This window comes from Panthera onca, chromosome D3 (genome assembly GCF_046562875.1).
Source record: "Panthera onca isolate mPanOnc1 chromosome D3, mPanOnc1 haplotype 2, whole genome shotgun sequence".
Taxonomy (NCBI): domain Eukaryota; kingdom Metazoa; phylum Chordata; class Mammalia; order Carnivora; family Felidae; genus Panthera; species Panthera onca.
Genome location: NC_138350.1, coordinates 50,262,519 through 50,280,940, shown reverse-complemented (window position 1 = coordinate 50,280,940; position 18,422 = coordinate 50,262,519). Strand labels below are relative to the sequence as shown.

Sequence of the window (18,422 nt, the reverse complement as noted above, 5' to 3'; positions counted from 1 at the left end):
CAGTTAATACATCCATTTCTTTTTGAAGGTTGTGAGTGAAAATATTCTCCTATAGGTTGTATATAGGTTGTTCTTTCATATTTAGGTTTTCAGTCTACCTGGAACTTATATTTGTCATGGTAAAAAGAAATTAAATCCTCCCCTTACATTGATGTAATCACTCATTCCAGAACATGGCAAAAGTAACTCTTTCCATTTGATCCACTTACATAAGGTTGTGTGTGTGTGCGTGCATGCACACACAATTATCTTTGATGTCTGTTTTCTGCTTTGTCTATCTTTACATAAATACCACACTCTTTTGATCATGATGATTTTATCATAAGTCATGATACCTTTGAAAGACAAGTTTCACCATTATGTTCTTTAAAATCATCCCGTATACTCTACTTTCTTTCCATTTCATATAAACTTTGCATTAAAATTATCAATTTAGGAGTGCCTGGGTAACTCAGTTGGTTAAATGTCCAACTCTTGACTTTGGATCAAGTCATGATCACATAGTTTGTGAAATTGAGCCCTGCATCGGGGTCTGCACTTGACAGCATGGAGCCTGTTTGAATTCTCTGTCTCTCAGCCCCTCCCCTGCTTGTACACATGCTTTGTCTCTCTCTGTCTGTCTCTCTCTCTCTCTCAAAATTAAATAAACATTTAGAAATTAAAAAAATAAATAAAATTATCAAGTTAAATGCACACATATTGGATTTTGATTAGAACTGCATTGCATCTATAGATCAATTTTGAGAGAATTTATATTTTTGGATTATTGAGTATTTTAAGCTATGAATCTGGTATATTCCTGATTTATTACATTTAAATTTTTTCTCAATTAAATTGTTTTTTATTTTCAAAAGAATTATACAACTTTTATACAATAAATTTTTGTCTGGCTTTTGTACAATAAATTCCTAGATAGCTTGTATTTTTTTTTCATTTGAAATGGGATTTAAATTTTCTTACTATTTTTTAACTTCAGGTAAATTTGTATGTAATGATTTTGATTTCTAGTTATTAAATCTGTATTCAACACTCTGATTCCTTGCTATACATTCTGATAATTTATCTGTGTATTCTATGACATTATTTTTAATTCACATTGACATGATCTGCCAACATTGACAGGTTTTTGGTTGTGTGTTGTTTGTTTGTTTGTTTGTTTCTTTTTCCCAGCCCACATACAGTTTTTTTCTTTGCCTCTCTGCACTGAACACCAAAAATTGAAAATGTTGTGATAACAGTAACCTATTTCTTGTTTCTAATTTTAAAGGAAATACTTTCAACATTTCACCATGACATATTTTGTTTACTGTGTTTTATGTAGATAGCTTTATAAGACTAAAGGGTAAAGTATTAAAACATTTCTTCAAAGTAACACAGAAGCCAAAAAAACAAACAATGAATTATGAACAATCATATTTCTGCCAGAGGAGAAAAGGTATATAAAACCTATATAATTGCTCTAGTTACAACTTTAAACAATAGAAAACCTTTTTAATTGCTCTAGTTACAACTTTAAACAATAGGTTATTGAAAACTATTCTTTTACTTATAGCTTCTAATTATTTCTTTTCTTAAGTGGGGTGACATACCTCTAATGAGCATAACTGCTCAGTATAAGTTACAGTGGCTTGAATACATTTTCCAAAAAACATTTGTCAAAACCTCATAATGATTTATTTCTGTTCAAAGTTAGATCATTTAATCTCTTGCATTTCAAATTCTTACCTCTATGTAGGTGGGTCCTACCACTATAATAAGAGTTGAGAATATGCAGAAAAGCAGCAATGTATGCTACTCACAAATTCTGACATCCTCCTTCGGAAATTAACATTTCATATACCTACTAATTACAAATACTGTGAAGGCATAATTTTATGTTTAAATATTTACAAGATATTGGGTGCAGTTTAGAGCCTAAGATTATGCAAAGACTGTGTGCAACCTATTCGAATGAAAGAAAAAAAAATATTTCAAATTAAAATTTTTGATCCTCAAGAAGAACTTAAGTATATGTGATCTCTAAAGAAAAGACACTATGAGAAGTACAGATTATGAGAAGTAGAGATTCTATTTACTTGGTTAAAAAATGCATATTTGAATGTGCAACTACTAATCATGTAAGTGGTGATTATGTTATAATTTATATCTTTAAAAATGTATAAGCAAAAGCTACTTCCATTAAGATGATTCTTTAGAAAACAGCAAGAAGCACTTCTGTTATTTCCCGTTGTTATTTCTATGTTTGAAATGTTCATAAAGCAGAATCAAATTAGTTAGTTATATGAAAGCAAATAAAAATTAGATTTTTTGGTAAAGAAAAAGAATTTGCTTCCACCTACTTGATTTCTTAATTCAGCTCCTAGGATATTCCCTTGTACTGGATTACTTTCCCATGAATATCGTTGATAATGCCCGTTGATTGTTTACAACATTCCCACCTCGGTTTTCAATTTGAGATAGAATAAGTTTCTATTTCTTATAAGTAAAGCAAAGTGCTGTAGGCAGAACATCATTTACAATACCTAAATCATCTGCCATATAAATATGATTTTAATGGTGCCATGGAAACAGAATGCTTATTTAGATTAAAAATATATGGAAGATGCATTTTCAATGATCATGCGAGGAAATAATGGCATAGTATCTAGTCAAACATGATCTTAAGATAGTCATATCTCATACTTTAATTTTAGACATGTAAATAGTAGTATTTGTTAGAAGGAAACACATATAGAGTGTGATAGAAGCCAATTGAGTTCATTTATTCTACCTGGGTTTATTAAACCCCAAAAGCTTTTTTAAAATTCCAATGTCCTAATTATCTTCCTGCAACTCTCTACTATCTTTGACTGTTGATCTGAAATCCTGAATTATAATTACTATATCCAGAGTCCTTACCGACTTTTAGGTTTGTTTAGACTCTTTTCAATATTAATATCAAAAGTGCCTTCTTGAAGTTACTAATATCTTCTTAAAATTACAGGTATCCACTCCACATCCCTTTTTGTAGCTCAAGCAGCCAATATTGACAGCTATCTTTTTTTCCCTCATCAAGAGTTCTCAACATGACATTCTCAAGTAGCATCCTGTACCAGTTTTCTCTTGATTATTGTCAACATATTTGGTGACCATTGCTCTTCTCTAATAAGTTAATAATAGTTTAAAATAGTGCATGATTTATAGTGAGCATTCAATCAATTTTAGTTATAATTATTAGTAGTAGCAGAAATTTCTTCCCTTTTAATAAAGATTAGTGTCCTTTAGTCGCAGACACTTCACCTATTTAGACTTTCAAGTCACAAATAAATCCATGACTACCATCCTGCTTCCTCATTGGAATGCCTATTCCATTGTTACATATTCCCACTCATTAATAATAAATAAATCAAGAACAGCAATTGCGGGGCGCCTGGGGGGCTCAGTCGGTTGGGCGTCCCACTTCAGCTCAGGTTATGATCTTGCAGTCTGTGAATTCAAGCCCTGCGTGGGGCTCTGTGCTGACAGCTCAGAGCCTGGAGTCTGCTCCAGATTCTGTGTCTCCCTCTCTCTCTTCCCCTCCCCTGTTCATGCTCTGTCTCTCTCTCTGTCAAAAATAAATAAACATTAAAAAAAATTAAAAAGAAAAAGAACAGCAAATGCATTTATTAAGTTAAATTTAACTCCCTGTGAATTTCTGTACATTGGTTCTATTTATAGCCTCCGGACTTGTGTGTGTTAGGCTAAGTACTCCCTTTTTCACATAATACATCTTCCTCTATTTAAAGACAGGCATCATGATACCTCTGAATCTTCTCCAATCTAAACACTGACAGTCCATATATATTTTCTCATTGCTTGTAAGAGATAAAATTGACAAGACAAAAATTTGTCAGATTGTCTGCTTTCAAAAAAGAAAAAAATGAAGCTCCTGCATGGATTTCCTCAATCGCTGTCAAACCTTGTCTCTTAAGGAAGTATCGTGCATGTTCTTTTCTGTTAGTCTACTACTTTGTCCCTTATTCCTACACTTATGTCGCTTTCATTGTCACCCAAATTTCTCCATTTGCTTCTATCATCTGGATTTTTAAACAAATATTCAGATTTGTTAATGTTCTTTTATTATTTTCTCCAAAACTACTAGTCTCCTTTTCCATAATAGCCTTTTTCTAAAATTGCTGGTCATATACATAGCTTTCTCAAATAGCCTGTAGTTTGAATTTAATCCCATTAATTTCTTTCCTCTATCTTTTCCCCATTTCAATGTAAAAATATTTCAATTGAATGGCATATTTTCTTTTCAAATACATTCTACTTCAAGGTAGATTCTGACTCTTGGTTATTATGGGAATTCTGGGATTCCATAGGTCAGGCCTCGTTTTCTGAAACACAATACGTGAATTCAACTAAAACATGATGGAGCAACAAAACCTTCTAAGGTGACAGTATTTCACTTTACCCACCTCAGTGTTATAAGTGACTTCCACTGAACAGGTAGTATTTGTAAACTCAGCTGCAAGAGTCCAAAGAAATGATAAGTATGGTACTAGTAATTTGAGTCAAGCAGGTGTGCTTCATTTCAAAACAACCAAATACAAGGAATCTTGAAGCTGCAAATAGGTTGATTTTCCTTTTGAATTTAGAACTGAATTATTTGGAATCTGTTAGGAATTTCTCCAAAGGAATCATTCTTGTATGTGGCAGCTTGTTTCTGCAAATCAGCTCACAGTTTGCATTTAACCTATTTTATAAAGTAGCCCTGTAACATTTCAAAGAGCAATAATAAAACTTTTTTAAGTTGTCCAGTAACAAATTTAGTGAATAAATTAAAGCAAGAAAATAATAATTGTCTTATTTACCTTAAAGGTTAATATTGAAGGAAAAGATTAAGGGTGGTCCATTTTGCTGGTGACTTTGTATAGTATATATATATAAAAAAAAAAAACTTAAGCCATAGAGCCTATCCTTGAGGCATGCTTATTGAACGTGGAAATCATTGAGTCAAGCAGGGCAGCTTAGCAAAAGGAGGACTATGGGCCCATCTAAAACCAGATGTAGCACAGTCCATCCTCAACTGTTGAGACAGTGTAAGAACAGAGGCTTGAAAGTGTATTATTTCAGAATGGTAGGGAGATATAAATAATGGCATGTAAGGAATCTATGTGGTAGCAAGAGAATTAGAATGGGAAGAGAGGAAAAAGTCCACCAACCCTACCCATTCATGGGCAATTTTACAGGGTGCCCTAGTATGTACGATTAAAGCTCCATGGAAAATTGACACACAGTTTAAGGGAGGGTTCTCCAGAGCCCAGAATCAGTGTCAGAGTATTGAGTGAGAACATGAGTAACAAAGGTTACAGACGGAAGAGTCGAACCTCAAACTCCAAGCAACTGTGCCACTTACCAGAGGGTGGACAAAACCATTGCTGTTACCAAATGAGGTGGCCTCTCTCACTAATAAGATCCCAAGCACTGACTGTAACATGGGAAGTAAAAACACAGTTTTACAAAGCATAGAGGTAGTGTGTTATTTATGAAAGGGGAGCGGAGGGGAGGACGATAGCCCAAGGTCCAGAGCTAACTTTTAGAAGCTTGTGACAATGGGCATATTTCCCACTCCCTGATCCTTCCAAAATTGCACCTAATTCACTCACTTGTGTAACCTATGGAGCTATGGGATTCAAGGCTGACAACAGAAGTGAAAATGTTTATTGTAAATTGCAAACCGCTATACAAAGATAAAGTCATTGAAGAACAAAGTTCAAATTTCTAATGACTTCATTTGATATATTTTATTTTTTTGATGTTTATTTATTTTTGAGAGAGAACATGCACAAGCATGCATGTGCACATGTATAGGCAGAGAAGGGTCAAAGAGGCAGAGAATCCCAGACTATGTGCTGACAGGGTGGGCCTCAAACTCATGAACCCTGATATTGTGACCTGAGCCAAAATTAAGAGGTGGTTGCTTAACCAACTGAGCCACCCCTCACTTGATATTTTTTAAACAGTGAGTTTCTTTGCTCACTTAAAATACAAATCAATTTATTAAAACATTAATTATTTACATATATACTTTAGGCATACATCTATTCCATAGGGTAGGAGTTATGACTGAAATTACATAAAAGACTGATACTCATGATTTTTTTTAAATGTGCACTTATTAATCTAAAGCATTCCTAATTTAAACCTCATTGTTTTAGATACTAAATATCAAACATATTTATTAGGTTGCTTTTTCCAGCTCCTCAATGATTAGGCTCCACTTAATATCCTACTTGTCGGGGCACCTGGATGGCTCAGTCAGTTAAGCTTCCAACTTTTGATTTCGGCTCAGGTCATGATCTCCTGGTTTGTGGGCTCGAGCCTCCAGTCAGGCTCTGTGCTGACAGTGCAGAGCCTACTTGGGATTCTCTCTTCATCTCTCTGCCCCTCCCCTGCTTGCATGTGTGCCCATGAATGCGCGCTCTCTCTCTCAAAAATGAATAAACATTAAAAAAAATCCCTACTTGTAGGCCAGTTTGGACTCAGTTTCGAACTCTTACTGACTAAAGCAGGAAGCAGCCCCAGGACATGAGTATCTCACTTAGAGGGTTTGGCATTCTGACCCCTCCATCTCCATCCTGTGTGTGGTTTTTCAGGCACAGGGCTCCCTGACTCTCAGCTCTCCATTTCCGAGGAGCTCATGGCTCCCATTTGCTGAGACTTTCTCTCAACCCCTGTTGCAAATTCAATCTCAATCACCTGCATCGAGCACAGTATGTAGTATAGAGCCCTCAGTAACTGCCAACATGCTTACCATTTTCCATCCCACCCTCTGACGAGGACTAAAACCCTACCTGGTAGCCAAACACCTTCTCTAGAGACTCATATTTTACCTTGAAACCTAAGCTTTAGTCTTTTTTTCCTTGCACACATTTCTTGGCTGTTTACTTGGAAGGCAGTAAATGATAGCATGACCTAGATTTCTGATGCTGTGTGAAATCCCTGCTTTTCCATCAGGCTGACATAGCTAATATTTTCTTCTATATTGACCAAACTTTATAAAAATTAGAGTCCATTCATGTGTTCACTTGTTTGAAATTCCACTGTCAGCATCAGTGTCAATTCCCTCAATCTCTTGACAGATCTAACACCAACCCCTCCAACCCACCCTCCTAGACTTTTCAAATTGCCATGCTTCTATAACAAGTCATTAGAAACAATACTTAATTCCAGTCCAATGCAAAAGATACATATATATATATACATGTATATGTCTATATACATATTCATACACATATGTACGTATAAATACATATATTGTATATATACACATATGCGTATATTTTTATATTTGCATATAGTCTTTTCTTTCCTTACACATTAAAACTCAAAGGATATATATTGTGCTATAACTACTATTTAAGAAAAAGCCAAGATTTATAAATAACAACTTTAAAAATCTATTGACCCTTAGAAGAGTTCTTGGAAAGAGACCAAGCACAAGTCCACACAAAGCATAGAAATAACCAATGCTATCTGCTTGTCATTTTTATAATAACTAGAGTTGATTGAATGTGCTCTTGCAAGGCGACAATAATGGCTCATTTTCACAAAGGGCAAACACATGTAAAATGGTTAGTCCAAAATTTGTGAAGTTTAGTTCTTCATTTTTATGTTAGATACACGTAAAAATTTCGAAATGCCGTAACTTCGCCTTTAAAAGTACTTTAAAGGCAAAGGTTAACTATTTTGTTCACAAATGCAACGTCATAAGAATAAAAGCCTCTTGACTATTTTACATAGACTTAGTTATATGTTGCATAGCCCAAGATCTCTATTAGTCCATGAAGTTAATCTGCATTGTTTTAAAAATAAATAACTGCCAATGTTTACAGCAGCGCCTTCAACAATAGCCAAGTTATGAAAAGAGCTCAAATGTCCATCAACTGATGAATGGATAAAGAAGATTTGGTTTATATATACAATGGACTACTACTTGGCGATGAGAAAGAATGAAATTCTGCCATTTGCAACAATGTGGATGGAAATGGAGGGTATTATGCTAAGTGAAATAAGTTAGAGAAAGACAGATATATGTTTTCACTCATATGTGGAACTTGAGAAACTTAACAGAAGACCATGGGGGAATGGAAGGGGAAAAAATAGTTTCAAACATAGAGAGAGGCAAACCATAAGAGACTCAAATACAGAGAACAAACTGAGGGTTGATGGGGAGGGTGGGGGAGAAAGGAAAATAGGTGATGGGCATTGAGGAGGACTCTTGTTGGGATGAGCACTGGGTGTTGTATGTAAGTGATGAATCACGGAATCTACCCCTGAAACCAAGAGCATACTGTATACGCTGTATGTTAGCTAACTTGACAATAAATTATATTTTAAAAAAAAAGTGTGAACAATAGGATTGTGAACCCCCAAGAAGAGGAGAAGTAAAAATTCATATCACTAGCATATAGAAAAAAATTAATAAGAAAACACACACACTAAATAAATAAATACATACATAAATAAAAACTGCCACATATTTAAGCAATAAGTTCAGCAGCAAAAGCAAGCAGAAAAATTGTTGGAGAACACGAAAACCACTGTGTCCCAATGTGGCAACAGCAGTAATTTAAGAAATGGTTCTGTTAATCTGGAGGCCTCTAAAGATGCAGCTGAAACTTATCTTCTGGAAGACAGAGTGTGAAGCATGTCACAATAAGGTAACAGAGAGAGGCAGGGCCCGTGTTGACCTGGACAATGCATGCCCCAACTAACCATGGCTTACACATATATGTGTTTATTTGTACCTTTATATTTGCAAACAGGAACACAGAGACACATGCCAATCTCCTTACCAGGTAAAATACATCTGTGAGCCAGACTCAATAAATTTGTAGCAAAAGTAAGCAGCAAAACTAGAAAAATCAAACAAAAAAAAAGTAGTGTCTATTGGAAAGGTATAGGTCCATTTTAAAAATCAGTGTATTAAAATGTAGATGTAGAAATGAGATTTGTCAGACTGTGATATGAACGTAATGATGAAAAATGCTGTCATTTCCCCACAAAAACAACAAAAGAGTCAAAGAAAATATGGCAAAAAACAACCAACCACCCAAACAAAAAACCCCAAAACCAAAACCCCAAAACCAAAAAGTGAGTATGTTTATAGGAGTCATTTTGAGATATATTCCAGAAGCAAATATGTTATGGATTTGAGTCTAAATACATCTTCTTCTCATGAGGAATAATTTCTGAATGTATCAAACATTATAAAATTATACAACTGTGATGTCACTTCCAGAACTCCTGTAAGAACAATTATATTTATAATACAAGCATGCATATGTGTATGTGTGCATGTTTCTGTGCATACCTATATATATGGATATATTCTGCAATTCTAAGGGAAGATTTATCCAAAATGTATAAAAATAACTGTTATCTGTACCCCTCAAATAAGAATGTGAGTTATTTGCTAGCTTATAGAATTAAATTAAGATGATAAAATCTTTGTAAGATTATAACTATGGTACTTTAATCCTTTTGAAATGAAGAAATTATAAGCAAAGCCATTGCTATAAGGTTCAACATACTGAATGTTTGTCATTATTTTATTATCCTATTTTATAGATGAAGAAAATGAGCATTTGAAAGAACATGAAGCATTTCAAAATCCACATTGTGAGTGGGGGAAATGGTTGGAATTTCAAATATGATTTTCCCGATCTCAAGTGTATGCTCTTTATTTCTTTTGCTTATCTTATAATATTTTGTTTATGTGTATTACATTAACTGATCTTTGGTGGTGTATTTATTTTTTTCTCTATCCCAGGTTGACCTAGATTAGTAATCATTAGCTCAGAAAATAGGAATCTTTTTGGTTGTTATATGCATTGTATTCTAAAACTATTAATTGGACTTGATTTGACTCAGTATCTTCATATTTGATAACTATTTAAGCTTTATAGAATCTAGGTATTTCTGAAATAAATAAATGGAAGCAATTAACTTCAGAAACCTGAAACCAGTGTTTAGTGATAGGATCACATGGAGGCTACTGAGGAAAGGAAAGATTGCTTTCTCTAGGTCACATTCAATACTCCTTACCTTTGAATTCAATTCAAAACTCCTTACCTCCCTCTTTTGTCTGTAAACAACACATAAATCTTAAGAAAGATTTCTTTGTACTAATTTTATAGTCAGTTCAGAATATTGGAAACAGTTACCCCTCTCTGATTACTTTCATCTTTAGAATTTATATTTTGGGACAGATTAAAAAAATTATTTTGTTTTTGCCCACACCCTGAACATGATCACCCTAGTGTCTATTCCTTTTTATAATAAGACTTCTGATTTCAGGTGGTTAAAAGAAAAGATGGGTCCTTCAACATTATTGGTAAGTGTTTTCTGCTACTTCTTAAAAACTTCTAAATTACATCTCAAGAGCTTTTTGAGATAGGTTTTTACATCCACTAAAGTAAAATCAGCCTTTTTGGGCAAATGTGACCTTCTCCTTCAAATTCCTTGGGAAGAACTGACTGTGAAGGGGGAAAAATTTATATTCAAGTTAGCAACGTTTTAAAAATTTTAAAGCTCCCTAGGAGTTTATGAATTTTGAATATAAGCAATATCATCTAATTATGTGAGAATGACTTTGCAAATAAACCGGTGTGTTGTATTGCACTTTTGAGTAAACAAACCTGAGTTATGCTAACTTTTCTATTTTTTCTTGTATTTTTTAATCAAGAATGAGTAACAGCACTACCACACCCCACCCCCTAAAAGAAATGTTCAAAATGGACACCATGTCCTTGATCATAGCAGATCAACTGCTGAATTATGATCATTTTTTGCATTTCTGCTAATCATTTCAGAGCCTTAAAATTTATTTCAGAAATCTGTCTTGAAAGACTGTGAAGGGTTAGAAATTTAAAGGGAAAAAAAAATATCCTCCAAAGCTTCTTGGCGACTCTTCCCTGGAGAATAACTTCAGGCTTAATCTCCAAAGTACTAACAGATGTAAACACTTCATATTTTCCACAGGTAATTGCCACATAATTTTCGAATTAATATTTAAAAAAAATAATTACAACCTAACCAAATTACATCTTTCTCTCTTGGGTCAATATAATTTAAATAGAATCAAGGAAGGAAGTAAATGGGTTCAATTCTTGCATTAAAAACCATCTTACGGTACCTGCTCAGGTGTGGAATTTCCTGATTAGGCAAGGAACTTTGAGTTCAGAGTCTCTAGACAAAAGAGCAAGACAGACAGGGGATATTTCCCCCCTGTTCACTGTGCCCATTCTTTCCATAATCCTACAGTGGAAAGCTGTATGGACTTTGAGGTTTGAATTTGATACATTCGCCAACATATGATTAATTGCATTTAAATACCAGCTCTACTTGCCTTTCAAATGAATACAACTCTTTATATAGTAACTACCTTCTGCTAAGAGATCAGAATACTTACAAACCAAATATATTGTCAAGTGGTATATGTTATATATGTAAACACATCTGTTTTTTTAAAACATTCAATATTTTTCTTTCTAAACAAATTATTTGAATTTATTTGTGTTGATATTCTTAATTATATTGTACATCAAACATAGTTAAGTGTTTTTTCTTACTCATTTGAAGAAAATTTTCCTTATATCACATGAATAATAATTGATCTTTGTTTAAAATACAAAAAAATGAATAAACTTACGTTAACTAAAAGAGAATGAAGTCTTTCTGCAAGTATCATTTAGTTCAATAGGTTAAAATATATACACCCTTAAAAAAACAAGGTTAATATTTATTAATGATTTCAATAAATACCCATGTGTAAATTATGGAATACTTTATATTGATATTTGATACTCAAAATATTGATTTATAAACCATTTTGAGGAAGGAAGTATTCATTTATTATTTATTTATCAGTGATAGAGTCAGACTAACATTTTACATTTCAGAAATGGTTTTCCACTTGAATAGTAATGGCCATGTATGAAATCCTTGATTATATTTCCCTGCTTTCTGGTACTATGTGCTATATTTATCTTTCGATGCATAGAAATGTAACCATACAACAGCTTCTATTCACCAATCATTTCTGTGACCTGTAACTCAGTAATACATTTCAATATGAATGAAGGTAATGAACTGGGTCAGTATTTCACGTGCCTGTATTATTCAGCAATTCCTATGAAAAGAAGTGGTATGAATAAAGAAGTAATATAAGAAGCTAGTGAGTAAAACAGCAACAGGCAAAAGGAAAGGATGCAAGAAATGGGGTTGGAAAAGAACTTCAGTGAAAGAAAGCAAAGTTAAAGTTGAATTTGCATAGGAAAAGAGATTTGTTTAGTCCTGATTAAATGTCCCTAATTTCTAGATACTCTCTTTTTGTCATATACTATATCTGAATGCTGTCATAAATTTATTAAGATAGATCTATAAATAGATACACACATATATTCATGCATTCAAATATATTTTTTTAAACTCCTACTATGTATAAGACATTGTCCTAAGCCCTGGAGATATATTAGATAAAATCAAAGAGGTATTAAATAGATGAACAATAAAAACCTTGAAGATGTGAAAAGGAAATGAATGATAACTTTTCTGAGGATATCCACTTGACCTAGACAAAAATTTTAAAGCAATGTGTAGACAAGGAGTGACTTAGGTGTAATTTTTTTTTTTTATGAAAAAATTTCTACTTGCTATTTTCATTGAAGGTATAAATATCATAATAAGGACTTCCATCTTAATGACTCATTTGTACTAGACTCTCAGAAAATGACAGTCTCTCACCTGCTGTTCTCCAGAGGACATTGTTTCCTTTGTACCATAAACAGAGGATTGCCTCTTCATTGGTAGATCTCAAAAGAAAAAGAAACTGGTCTTTCTAAGGTCATGGTTTAATAATAGTCAAAGAGAAAAATATTAGCTAAAAAAATTGCTGCTCTTTGAAAAAAGTTTCTCAACTTTATAAAGTTTCTTAAATAAAAGCCTTTTAACTACTAGCTAAATCTGAAACACAGTTTTTTAAAAGTCTAAGAATGTCCAGTTGCTATAAATTTGAAAGGTCCAAAGAAGTCATTAAGGTCCTTTTTTAACACTTAACTGTATTTTGTTATTGAAAAAATTCTTCAAAAACATTTAAACTTAATATTCAACAAAGAAAGAAATAAACTAAGTAATTAGAGTTTTACTGATGTTGTCATCAACCTCAATAAGATTAAAAAAGAAAAATCTGTGGTAATCTCATTTAACTTCACCAGTGGCTGGTTCATGCCAATATGTGTTGAGGTTTGCAAACTTCTAAAATATGTTTATATTTTGCACACTTGTATTTTATGGAATCAATCACATACAGACAATGCTTTTCCAGAGTGAAAATTTTAACTCAGAAATAAAATCAGTGGTCATCTGGAAAATATCTAACAACTTGCTCTTGGTGAGGAGGTGTCAATTTTTAATTTTTACTGATTTGCATAGTGTTAAAATTTCTTCTATCATAACTGTCTTCAAGCCACCAACTTGGCGTCACTGGGAATGGAGTTGGGAAAAGATGCACACACTCTACTTCATGAGCCAAGGGGAGGAGCTGGCTGCAGCAAATCACTGGATTATTTGATCAGATATAAGTTGCTATCGATTGTACAACACCATTTTAGCTACCAGGAAGAAGTAAATGCTGTCAATTCAATTATTACAAAATCCTTTCTTATTAGTCTTCCCCGCCGCCCCCCACTTACTAGAAAAGCTCTTTCAAAGATTCTCTGGCTCCAGAAGGGTTTCCCATCCTCTATTCAACTTGAGAAACTGAAAGAGATGGAAAGATATGCAGATAAAGGGAGTTCTGGATAGATGTGCCATCACTAGAACTGGGTAGTAGCTCAAAGAAACCTAAATTGTCTGGCAGTGTTCTTGCCTTATGGAAAAGCCAATCCAGGGATGTTAAGGCTCATGCTTGACAGAGAGGAGTTGTTGCAAAATAATTGTATAGATAAGACCTGAGAGGTTTGTGGTGGAGAGATCTTACCCTAACAGCAGCTGGACTTCTCCCTTAGTTGAGTCAAAGTCAGAAGCAGCATCAATCACTGCAAACCAACTATAAGACACCACATCATTTTAAGACTATAGAAGTCTGAAAAAACACAGTCATAAAGTTAATAAGATATGGTGTATCTTATTGATACAATAAGCAAAGCTTACAATAAGCAAAAGCTTCCATCAGAACCAATACTGGGGGAGGAACACTTAAACTATAATTGGTGAATTGCTGGAGGCTCAGTGTGAACAAGACTGAATTAAAAACTCAAGGGATGGGGTGCCTGGGTGCCTCAGTCAGTTAAGCATTCGACTTCAACTCAGGTCATGATCTCACAGGCCCCACGTCAGGCTCTGTGCTGACAGCTCAGAGCCTGGAGCCTGCTTTGGATTCTGCGTCTCCCTCTCTCTCTGCCCCTCCCCCTCTCTCAAAAATAAATAAACATTAAAAAAAAAAGAAAAAAACTCAAGAGAGCCTCAGTCTTAGGAAAGCTCCTACACTTTTGTGAGTTGTACCTCCAGGTGCCCAACCAGGAAGAAAACAGAAGGAAAGAAGGAAAAAGAGATTGTAGAAAGTGAAAGAAGGAGAAGAAAGGATGGTGGGAAGGAGGAAGGAAATAATGGAAAAAAAATAAAAAGAAAGCATAAAAATCTACCTCTGGTTCTGAAAACAATTCTAAAATTTTGGATCATAGCTACACAGGACAACTGCAGCCTGAGTGAAATCAGAGCCTTGTCTTTTAAGGTGACACCATTCAACCAACCAACATGTATTTGTTCAGATAAGTTATCACATGACTAGTAACCAAATTTGCCTTTGTGTAATATTCCTCCTATCTGTTCAAAAGAAATGATAATGAAAAGGAAAAACTAGAGCACATTTGTTTCCTTTCTACTATTAATAACATTGATGTACTTCAGGTTGAGAAACAAAAAGCGATCACTAGGTAAATAGCAAGATTTTTGTCTTAGTTTCTTTTACAGCTTTGAGAGTTAAAAGAAATACCATCTAGGGGAATGAAACTACAAAATAGAAACAGATACACCCACTCTCACTCTATAAAATCAGAGAACCCTGGAAAGCAATTTAATCTGAAGAACATTTAGAATCTTGATTAAAGTCATTGTTTATTGCCCAGCACAGATACCATTATATCAATGAGTTGAGGTTTACCATCAGCCACATCAGAACAACATTGCCTTCAGGGAAATTTTAAGAGACCCATTCAGTTATGTCCTAAAACTCTTCCAATACCCAGACTTCAAAATTGTGATGATGAATATGTGAAAAAGGAAAAAGTGTATAGCCCACTAATGGAAGACTTCAAAATATTTCTATCAGCTTCAAACCAATGAGCAAAAACAAACTGCAATGCTCTAATGAACTGTTAGAATAGAAGATAAAAGGAAGACGAAGTTTCTGGAAAAAAACTTTTCTAGAAAAAAAATTTAGTTTTATTCTTATGTTTATTTTGCACTATTGTTTGATTTTCAAAATGCACAAAAAAGTTGTAGATTTCTTTTTTATTTTGTTTTTTTTCCCCCTTTTAACAGTTATCTCTCTCTTTAAAATGTTATGTGCCACCAGGAAAAACAATACACCCTATATGAATGTTCAGCATGCATTCCTACACTGTGCCTCTTTGTTATCAGATAGAATTTTAAACCACAAAATACAGAGATAAATATAAGTCTCATTAAATGGAAAGGAGAGGGGAGGCTCAAGATGGCAGAATAAAAAGATCCTGAACTTACCTCCTCCCACAAACACACCAAATCTACAGCTTCATATGGATGAATTCCCTCTGAGAAAGACCTGAAAACTACTAGAACAGCTCATGCACAACAAAGATTAACAAGACCACATTGAAAGGGGTTGGAGAATCAGAGACACAGTCTTACCCTGGTGTAGTGACCCACAACCAGGAAGGATATCACAGTTATGGAGTTTATCCTTGAGGACCAAGGAGTTTTTTTCCTACATCAGGCAGCTCAACCTTGGGGCTCACACTGGAGGGGCTATCCCTTAAAACATCCAGCTTAGAAAACCAATGGGGCCAGGAGACACAAAAGTCTGTGGGGAATGGAAAGTCCATTCTCAAAGGGCTTATGCACAGATTCACTCACCCTGAGAACCAGTACAAAAGCAACAGTTTGAAAAACACCTGGACCAAACATGAAGGAGATTTTTTAGCTAATCCCAAAGCATCTGCCAGGGGTGCAGGGATCATTTGGGACTTTCTCTGAATGCAAAGGCATTGGTTGACACCAATTTTGCCTTTTCATTACCCCTTGCTAGCACCAGTGGGCTTGCTAAAGCCAGAAGATTTATGTAGTCCACACAGGGGACACCCCTTGGTCACCTGACTCTAGTGATTAGGGGAGGGGAAGGGGTTATGTGTCTGGACTAAAACAATCAGAAAGACAGTTCTTGGCAAGCTACCATCCCCAGGGCACAACACAGACAGCAGGCTGAACTCCCAGTCTTCCAGTGAAAAAGGCCTATTTGTCCTGGAGCTTCAGGCTGAAGGGCAAATACAGATTTACCACACATCTAGGGGCTAACAGAGGTGATCTCAGGGAACATAGGCCAAGGGATACCATTGTCACACTCTCCCTGGGCCTCTGTCGATCTCACTGGTACCTCTCAGAAAAGAGCTTATCCAGTTGTCAGGAGCTCCAATTTTTGCACTGTAACCAAGAAGATATATTCAAATCACCTGGTCTGAAGGCCAGTAGAGGTTATGATGGTAGTTTCACCGGACTATATATGTTTGCATATTTTATTTTTTTAATGTTTATTTTATTTTTGAGAGAGACATAGCATGAGTGGAGGAGGGGTAGAGAGGGAGATACAGAATTCAAAGTAGGCTCCAGGCTCTGAGCTGTCAGCACAATGCCTGATGCAGGGCCTGAACCCATGAACCCTGAGATCTTGACCTGAGCTGAAGTCAGATGCTTAACCAACTGATCCACCCAAGTGCTCCTGTGTGCATACTTTAAAAGCTGCTGCCTGAGAGTCTGGCTTCCAATAAGCTTGAAACTAGATGCTGACTGAGATCTCTCCCTTTGGAATACTGACAAGGCTTGGCACACCTATAACAACTGGGAACTATTAAGAATAAGTCGGGCAGCTTAGACAATCACAAAGATTTGAAAGATAACCAAGAGCTGCAGCAAGGTTGAATGATAAAGTTCATTGCCTACACAAGGCCACTCTTCAAGATGGAGGAGAGGTAGCTGTTTTGTCCAATACATAGAAACAGAGAGAAAGAGTCAAGCAAAATAAGGTAACAGAGGAATATGTTCCAAATGAAAAAACAAGATGAAACCCCAAGAAAAACCCTCAATGAAATGGAGTAATTTATCTAATAGAGTTCAAAACAATGGTCATAAAGAGGTTCACCAATCTCAGGAGAATGGATGAACATGGTGAGAACTTCAAGAAAAAGACAAAAACAAAACAAAACACCAAGAAAGTATCATACAGAAGTCACAGAGCTGAAGAATATAATAACTGAACTGCAAAATACAGTAGAGGGCTTCAACAGCAGACTAAATGAAGCAGAAGAATAGATCAGTGGCCTGGAAGATAGAACAATAGGGCTCACCCAAACAGAGCAGAAAACAAAAAAGAATTTTCAAAAATGAAGGTAGTTTGGGGCACTTGGGTGGCTCAGTCAGTTGAGTATCTGACTTTTGATTTTGGCTTAGGTCATGATCCCAGAGTTGTGGGACTGAGCCCCACATTGGGCTCCATGCTCTCTCCCTCTTCTCTTCCCCCATTCTCTCTCTCTCAATCTCTCTCTCTAAAAAAAAAGTGAAGGTAGCTTAAGAAACATTTAAGACAACATCAAATGAAATAACATTATTATTATTGGGATACCACAAGGAAGAGAGAGAAGTGGTAGAGACTTACTTGAAGAAATAAAGCTGAAAACTTCCCTAACCTAGAGAAGAAGACTGACATTCATTTTCAAGGAATGCAAAAAGTTCCTACTTAGATAAAGCCAAAGAGATCCACACCAAGACACATTATAGTTAAAATGTCAAAGTCTAAAGAAAAAGAGAGACACTTAAAAGCAGCAAGAGATAAAAAACTTGTTATATACAAGGGAACTCCAATAAGTTTGTCAGCTGGTTTTTCAACAGATATTGCAGACCAGAAAAGAGTGGCATAATATATTCAAAGTGCTGAGAGCAAAAACTTCCAACCAAAAATACTCTACCCAGCAAGTTTATCATTCAAAATTGAAAGAAAGATAAAGAGTTTTCCAGACAAGCAAAAGCTAAAGGAGTTCATCACCACTAAACCAGTCTAGCAAGAGATATTAAAGGGAATTCTTTAAGCTGAAAAAGAAGCTCTAACAAGTAACATACAAAAAATATGAAAATAAAAATGCCAC

At 34.9% G+C, this 18,422-nt stretch overlaps 1 long non-coding RNA gene across 1 annotated transcript in view; it reads left to right on the top strand.

Annotated features, from left to right (window-relative positions):
- Positions 1-18,422, top strand: part of LOC132665883 (uncharacterized) — a 91,950-nt gene that overhangs the window by 42,759 nt on the left and 30,769 nt on the right. The window contains exons 4-5 of the long non-coding RNA XR_013551456.2: positions 9,598-9,648; positions 10,327-10,363. This is a non-coding gene — a long non-coding RNA (uncharacterized LOC132665883). The remainder of the gene's footprint in view (positions 1-9,597; positions 9,649-10,326; positions 10,364-18,422) is intronic.